The sequence below is a fragment of the Cetorhinus maximus genome, chromosome 10 (assembly GCF_964194155.1).
Source record: "Cetorhinus maximus chromosome 10, sCetMax3.hap1.1, whole genome shotgun sequence".
Taxonomy (NCBI): domain Eukaryota; kingdom Metazoa; phylum Chordata; class Chondrichthyes; order Lamniformes; family Cetorhinidae; genus Cetorhinus; species Cetorhinus maximus.
Window position 1 is genome coordinate 103,903,833 of NC_135888.1, and position 9,083 is coordinate 103,912,915.

Consider the following 9,083-nt stretch of genomic DNA (forward strand, 5'->3'; position numbering starts at 1 on the left):
TTTAGAACAGTGAATTCATCAATGGATATTTAGAATTTTATTTTACTTAATCTCAGAATAGCTCTTAAGGTCTACCCATGATGGATAATGGGTGATTTGGCATGATATGTGTAAGGCCAAAGGGTTGTGGCGGGGGAGGCATGGGTTGACATGAGTTGGTACTTAGTTCGCATAAGAGTTATGAAGAGCCATGGGGATTGGGCAGGGGGCATAATGTGGCATGGTGCTATGAAGGGCATGGGGTGGCAGGGGGTATGAGGTGGTATGTGGGCTACAAAGGGCCATGGTAGGTGAGTGGGGGGCATGGGGTGGCATGGAGGGTATGAGGGACTACTGTGGAGGGCAGAGGGGCATAGATTGGTGTGGGGAGTATGAGAGGCCATGGGAATGAGTGGGGGCATGTGTTGGCATAGATGGGGCATGAAGAGTGTGTGGAGGGTTGAAGGGATGTGAGGGGTGAGAATTGGAGGGTTGTTTTATGCTTTATGGTTTTTTTGTAAATGTCAACACAGTGGTGGGGCACAAGTGGCAGCCCTTTCGCCCAGCCTGCCTCTGCACCCAATAGCCTCTGCACCCAATAGTCTCTGCACCCAATAGGCTCTGCCCTCATTCGGAGACAGCGGGCCCGATCCCCAGAGAACCCCACCACCCTGGAATGAAAATTACAACCTCTGAAGCACTTTTTCCCAAGTTCAGTTTGCAGAGCCAGGAAACCTCCTGACTCAGCGCCCAGAATGAAAATCCAGGCCATCCTTTCTAAGGTGTGGTACCCAGGACTGTACACAGTATTCCAAGTGTGTTGTATGGACTTTTGTCAACTGTTTCCACCTCTTTATGGTGACATCTGTGTAGTGCACATCGTGGAACTGTCGCTCCTAGTCCAAATGTTACTTGTTTACTTAAATTATTACATCTCCTCCAAGGGCTTCTCCTCCAGTACCTCATATTCATCGCTGGTGTGCTTGAAGCCTCCATCCTCAACCCTATTCTATTCTTTGTGTATATATTACCCATTAATCACACCATCTCCAAATATAGAGTACAAACAAGTCTATCTCCACCTGCACTCTTGAGTTCATGACCTTAGCAATGCTGACTGTCTACTTGACATCAAATTCCAGATGAGCTTCAACTTAAATACTGATGTGAGAAAAATGTATTTTTGGCTATGTTAAAATTTTGGTTTAGAAGCTTTATTGTTAATAATAGCATGTGCTGTGTTAACAGTTATGATCACATGGCATTAAGATCAACCAGCCCCAGCCGTAATTCGGGCAAATTGGAGGGAATTTATATGATGGCCTGGAAGGCAAAAGGGTCACTTCAGATATAATATTCTTAATCAGAAATTCCAGGAACCTTGCTGTCTAAGCATTATTCTATTCAATTTGCTCAACTTTGATATTGTGGGCAGAGACAGCCAGACCATGTAAGTTCTTCACACTTTACTGGAAGTGACAATTGTTTTTGGGCAGTCAACCAATCCAGTTGATACCCTGTGAATGGCTGCTGACCTAATGTAATTCGGAGAAACACTGCTGTCTATTGCCTTTAGCTTTTATAGCTTCACAGGATGTTGAATGATTCATCTGGTCTGACATTTTGCCAGTGGACAGGCAGTTTCCAAGCAGGTAGTCAACTGCCCACAGCAGATTGTCTGCTTTTTTAAGTCAGCTTTTCAAGCAGCAGAGATTTTTTTCTTTATTCTTTTAAGGGACATGGGCATCGCTGGCAAAGTCAGCATTTGTTGCCCATCCCTAATTGCTCTTGACTTGCTCGGCCATTTAAAAGTGAACTGCATTGCTGTGGGTTTGGAGTCACATATAGGCCAAATCAGGTATTGATAGCAGATTTCCTTCTCTAAAGGGCATTAGTGAACAATCAATGATAGCTTCATGGTCTCCATTACTGAGACTAGCTTTCAATTCTAGAGTTATTAACTGTATTTCAATTCCACCTGTATTATGGTGGGATTTGAACTTGTGTCACCAGAGCATTAGCCAGGGCCTGGGATAGTGACATTACCACTATGCCACTATGCCACCATCTCCACCTTTCTGTTAGCTTGTGTCCTTATAATCGGCCTAATCTGACTAAAATCCTCCAAACCAGCGCAAAAGATTGTGGAATTTTAAACTCAAGTTACGGCAAGCATAAATTAAGTTTCTGCAATCTTTAACACAGGTTAAGAATGTTTTGCTGTAAGTTTGTTTGATTTTTAGGGACACAAATAGACACATTTCAGAAGTGCTTAAATTTTTTTAATAATATCTATTCTGCTAAGAAACTGGCTACTGTCATCATTGGGATGCAGCACTGCTATTCACTATTTACATTTGGTTTCTGCTCCTCTGGACAGCATTTTTGTGCCTGAAGGAAGGTGAATATTAATGGTGCAGCATGGCATTGTGGGGTGCACCTTTTCGCCATCTTACACCTAAATTTTTGCCTCAATCCAAATTATGTTGCAAATGGACAATGAATTATTTATTTTTCCTTAAGTGTATATGGATTGCACAGTACTTGCCAAAATTCATGTAACATAGGAGAGTCAGATGAGTTCTAAATCCTTAAAAACAAAATGAATAACTGCATGATGTGAATTCTGCTGAGGATTCAAACCAGCTGTAACAGCTACAATGTGTATTTGCAGTCATGTTCCAAAATGAAGAGCAACTGCTAACTGGGAACAGATGGTGCAGTTCAAAACTCCACCTTGCTGAGATGTAGTGCTCCCTCCTACCGTGGCACATGTCAACTTGTTCTATGAGAATCTAACTCTTTTGCACAACTCTTTTGGCTGCTATGCGGGGCTGAAATGTTAATGCCAAATTGTATTCGATCCACGTGGATGCTAGTATCATGACGCAGAAGTCCTGGAGTGGATCTGAGAGGCTGGAGTGGATATCGACTGAGCCACTGTCTTCCTCTGCTGCAAATGTGGCAGACTGCCACACCAGGTGATGCTTAACACAGAGTTGACCACCATGGCACAAACTATCATCTTATGAGATGGAAGGCTGTCACATATATTGCATTCATTTGCTTTAAAAGCCCTTTGAGACTCTGCAACATTCTCAGTGAGGAGTAAATTCAGATTAGGTGGCACCCTGTATCTTACCATTACTGTCTTAAATCAGAAGAACCTGTATTGAAGTTAAGTGACAGGCATTGAAACAACAAATCTGGGATGAGCTGGGGTTTTTTTACAACTTGATTAAGTTGGTTTCATTTAAATTACAGTAAAATCTGTTCTTCCCAAAAGAAAATTTGGGTAAATTTAGATAAGAGAGCATCAGGCCCTTGAGATTTAGAAAGAGTTCCAATATCTAATATTAATTGCTAATAATGAATTCTGCACATAGTACTGTTAAGGAGTTGACTCAGTCTATGAAGGGGTTGAAAAATTAACACAAGTAGACAGCTAAAAATTCTCTGTGATAAATACATACACATTATTTTCACAGACACATAGAGACAGGCAAGAAGCCTTGAAATTGAGGCTATTCCAAACAGCTACCGAGCATTAAATTGATAACATGACACCTATTTTCAGAAAATATTGTTACTTTGATTCTCGACAGTTGCCCAGAACAAAGGGCCTGTAAGAGTAAAGCACACAGTAAAGGTTTTATTCTAAAAGGCAATATATTTTCTTTATATTACAAACATAAGTAAATAAGTAGTCAGATCTGCGAAATCCACAAGGAAGTCAGATCTTCACAACTAGAAGGTTGAGGTCTTACTAGATCTCTCCATAAACTGAGATAAAAACAGCAAAAGCTACACTTTATACTTTGGATCGTAAGTATAAAATTAGTTATTGTTTGTTTGCATATCCTGGCAACTTTATTACCTAAGTGGAATTGAAGTTAGCATTTTTACATGAATTAGTTTATATTGTATTTACACTTTGTAGTATTCAAAACAATATCATAATGTAATCCAAGATTTAAATTTATAATAAAGTGTTATATAGCAACTATTTAAAAGGCTGTAGTCTTTATCTGTAAACCCCATGAACCATAAGTCTTCTAGAATTCTTAATTAGAAGATTCTAAGCTCTGATAGAGGAAACTCTTTAAGAGATACATGTCTATTATAATGTACCGTGTATGTTTCTTCCTGAGATAATTTTGTTTAATTTAAAAACTCCTAGAAGGGAGGCCATTTATCTTAAAACCAAATCTAGCATAGCTGATTAAGCTCTTATGATATTTTTAGAATTTATTTTTTGTTGTGCTTTTAATCTAGCAATGTGTTCAAAAAGAAGATTTTCCCTTGCCAATGGGTAGGTAAAGATAACAGAACTCTAACAGTACAAGAGCAAAATACTGTGGATGCTGTAAATCAGAAATAAAAGCAGAAATAAAAACCCTGTCACAGTAGGAAGTAGCATGTGCACCTCAGCAAGCTGAAACTTTGAACTGCAACATTTGTTCCAAGTTAGCACTTGCTATTCATTCTATAACATTACTGTACTGTTTCTTCACTTGTCCAATTACCATCTCGTTTTTGTCTTGTACAATTACTCTTTTATCATGTAAATCACTCCACCTTCCACCATGTCAGACCTTCCTTTATGTTCTTTCTACCCCTTATCCCTTTTCCCTCTCTCTGTAATTGCTTAAGACCCTGTTATATCCCTAACTTTTTCCAGTTCTGGTGAAAGGTCATTGTAGTAATTATGGTTTTATTTAGTGTGTAATGTATCTTCAAGAATAATACTTGTTAAGGAAGACCACATGACCTGTGGTAACCAATAGGAGAGTAGCACGGTCTACCTCAAAAGTCAGTGTGGATTTAGAGTTATGCCCACCTAGCCAGAGACGCTAACCCTTGCGGGTCGTATCGGATGCTTTTGGAGCAGCAAAGGGAAATCTGTGAGCATCTGTCAGAGTTCCCTGAGGCAGTGCAGACTCTTGGGCAGAGAATGGAGGAATGCATTCATGACATGAGCACTACAATGAGTGTATGAGCTCCTCCATCAAAAGATTAACCAACCTCATGCAGAGTTATATGTTGCAGCCCATCAAATGGATGCAAGAGTACAAAACTGGCATGATGCAATCTGTAGCATTGACCTCTCCATTGCAGTATTGGTACATAAGTGCATAGACATCAGCCAGGTGACCCCCCCACTCCTAGTCAATGCAATATGCCATGAAAGGGCTGAGTCAAGCAGAGATGATGTAGGTGGAGCCAATCCTGATGCCTCTGCCTCAGCCCCTCTAACTGAGACACATGCTGAAGCCTCAATTCCCCATGAACACAGGCTGCCCCTGTACAGATGCAGCTGGCACAGCCTGTGGTAATGCCCTCATGGCAACTTGACGATGAGGATGGATGTCACAGGAATCTCAGTCGCTAAGAAAAACACTTGAGCAGCCTACCTCTACATCTACTTCAGCCAGCAAGGGAGCATCCTGGAGAAGCTTACGTAAGAGGACAGAGAAGCAGCCATAGATTCATATTGAAGTTCACTTAGGTATGGCTCATCATGTTTCTGTCTATTGAATGTAAATGAAATGAAATGTGTAGCTTTTGGACCCTTAAATGCTGTCTGTTGTTAGTATTTAGACATAGCAACAGTTGCACATGGAGATGCCTGTATTTGAAAACATTTAGTGGCTGGGGCCACTGTGTGGCCAAAGGAATCTTACAGTTTGATGGCTACTGGACACCAGGAGGCATCTATGTGTCATTGATAGTGGGTGAAAATGCTGAGAGAGAATACATGGGACAGATCTGCTCCACGGTCTCCCAGCCTCAGGAGATGTGTCCTTGGATCAGGTCCGCACAAGCTTCCCTGCGTTCCTGATGAGTCAGTTTCTTTCTGAAGGTGAGATCTGGGTGGCCTTGTTGTTCTACCTGCTGGTTCTCATCAACCTTCTACAAGAGGCAGAGCTCTTCCACATGCTCCTCCTCCAGTTGCACCCCTCTCTGCGGGGCCATGTTGTGCAGAGTACAGCAGACTACCAGAGCCCATGACAGCCTTGCAGGGTGGCACTGGATGGGTCAAGGCACCAAAATCACAGCTTGAAGAGACCTGCTCAGTGGTGGTGCTTGTAGTGATTTGGTTGTATCTCTCCTGTGCCTCTGTTGTGGGGTTGAGCACAGTTGTCATCCGCAATCTCGGCAAAGGATATTCCTTGTCAGCCAGGGTCCATGCAAGGAGGCAGCCTGGTGGCATGAACAGCTGCAGCACCTGTGAATGTCTGAGTACAACTGAATCATAGCCAGGAAACCTAGCGCACAGTAACCACCTGTGATGGTCACGCGCCAGCTGCAGGAACCACCTCCTGTTGGTGAAAACACTGAGTTGTGCCGTCTGGGTTTTGAAGGCCACATTGATGCAGTCAATCACATCCTACGCCTGAAGGAAACCTGCCATGGAGACAAGCCCCTTGGCCATCTGAGGCTGATTGGCCGTATCTGTGGCAAATGTGATGAAGCCCGATGGCCTCTCACACAGGGTACCCATCATCTGAGTGATGCTGCTGTGGGCAGCCTGCCCATGGTATCCCATGTGGGTCTGCCACCGACTCCTGAAATGAGCCAGACATGAGAAAATTCACTTGGCCAGCTGCTGGCAGTGGGTGTCCAGCTGCTTCTCTAAATTCTTCCTCCAGCAGGATGCAGAGGTCAGCTATCACCTACCTTGATTGGCACAGTCGTCAGCGGCACCGCTGCTCAGACATGTTAAGGAAGCTGATCCTTTATCACTAAACCTGATGCTGCGGGTAGCGCCTTCTTGCCTCTTCTGCTTCTCGCCCAGCACCTTTGTATCCCTGTGCATTAGAGGACTCCCTTTGTTGTTGGGGCTGCTCCTCATCACTGCTTTTGCCCACCTCTGAGTAGGTGGCCCTCCTTTCCAGATACAGTCCAATTACTAGGAGCTACTCCAAAGCCCAATATCTTCATCTGCTCTCCCAATTCGTGAGTTCTACCTCCACTATGGCAAATCAGTGGCAGTGCATGAGCTCCTCTTTGCTGATTCTCCCTTTTATACAAAGGATTTAATGGTTGCCTCTTTAGTCAGTGGCTCCCTGCTGTGCAGCTACCTCATCCGCTTCCTGATTTATCCCTTAATGTGTTAATTTAGTTTATTGTTTTAACTCTGAAAGAGTTACCTCATCCGCTTGAACGACACTGTGTGCACAGCCGGGTCTTTGGGCCTCCCACAGAATTGCACCCGTGACAAACAACTGCTCAATTGCTTAATCGCCCGAATTGACTCCCACCACCGGATTGGCAGCTGTCATCCCCGAGAAGCTACTTCCAGAAAAATTGCATAGAGGTGGCTACACGTTGGGCAACTGGCACTCTTTCTCATACAAGAAATTCCTGGAAAACCACCTCCACCTCTGTGGCAAAATTCATTAACTCTGTTTCTATCTCTACAGATGCTGCCTGATGGGCTGAGTATATCCAGCATTTCCTGTTTTTATTTCTGCACACAGGTTTGACCACTATAGCAAATAATCACTTCTCTACAAACAGCTTTCAATAAATCAGAAAAGTAAATTTAATTCATTCTTTTCAAAGAAGCATTGGTAACTTAATTTAGATGGGAAACTGGATGCCATGGACGTAGACCCATGTTTACCATACTGGAATGGATGGTACAAAACCATTAGGACAACCATGAAACTGAATATCACGGATGCATGGCCATTCAACCCCCATAAATCTCTAAGGGCACAAACCACAACATCAAAATAATAGTAAACATTTTAAAATAAAACATCACTTCCTTATTATTGTTAACATGAATTCCGTGCAACAGATGAAAGTTAGCTGATAAATTATTAACTTCTAATTAGGCTTTTATATGGATGTTTATGAATTAGTGCAAAAACAAAGAAATTATGGTATGGGGAAAAGAGTATTCGTCATTTTAAGCCTGTTGCTTAAAATAAAACGTACTGCTCACCCAGTGTAATGTTTTACCCAATTTATTCTAGACCTGATGGAAGAAAGATAACATAGATAAAACCCTCAAAAGGATAAATAAAGAACAAAGTGAGAACATTTACTGCAGGTGAGGTGGAAAAAAATTGTAATTGCCATTTATTAAGACCCGATATATAGTTTTGATATATGTGTCTCACTGAGGAACCTTATCCTGAAAATTAGAAATAAATGTTCACATTCTGCACCATTCTAGTTATTTTTGTCCCATTCTAAACCTTAATGAAAGGGTAAATGTGCATGTCTTTCAAGTATTCCTAAACTATACAAACCTTTATATTTATTTGTATGAAGTAAACCCAACATTTTTTCCTGATATTCTACGATAACAATATCTCTGTTTTCAAATATATGAAAGTTTAATGTGGTTTCACATTTTAAAAAATGTACATTTTCTGTCACAGCAGGCTCACATGAAATTGAGAAGCCATAATTACAGATTTTTCATGCAGCTTGTTGAAAGCTTGTTGGGATTGTGCAGTCCCAAGGTGTGTATGCTATAAAACCCAAGCGTGCAAGGAGTCAGATGTCGCTTGATTGTTTATTTTAAAGATTATTTACACCCTTTTTTGTATTGACTCAATGTACAAGAAACTAGGATCCAAATACAAATAATGCTGATACATAAAACATTAAAGTACCAATGCAACTTCCAGATTTTCTTATTTATGATTCACAATGCCAGTAAATTACTTAGATATCAATGATTTGTATACTGGTTGTATGTCAGCTTGATGCATACTTTTTTTACAGATCTTGAAAAACTAAAATATATTTTTTCAGTTCTTTGGACTTGAATTCTTCAAAGATTTTGACTTTAAGAATTATTTCTGTATTTGAATACTTGACTTGAATTGCTTTAACAATGGTGATAGTTTTCCCTTTGCTCTTTTCTTTTTCCAACAGTCCCACTCAGGACAGCGCCTCTTGATAAGATAACATAGATAAAACAAATACCATTTGTCTTGTGTAAGAGCAGACAGTGTGGCACCAATAAACTGGCGGTGAACAACAGGAAGAGGTGCAGAACAGACCAAATCTAGTACATTTTTTAAACTTCTTTTATCAGTAGCCCTCCACTGAGACCCACAAAGAAAGTCTAGGGCTCC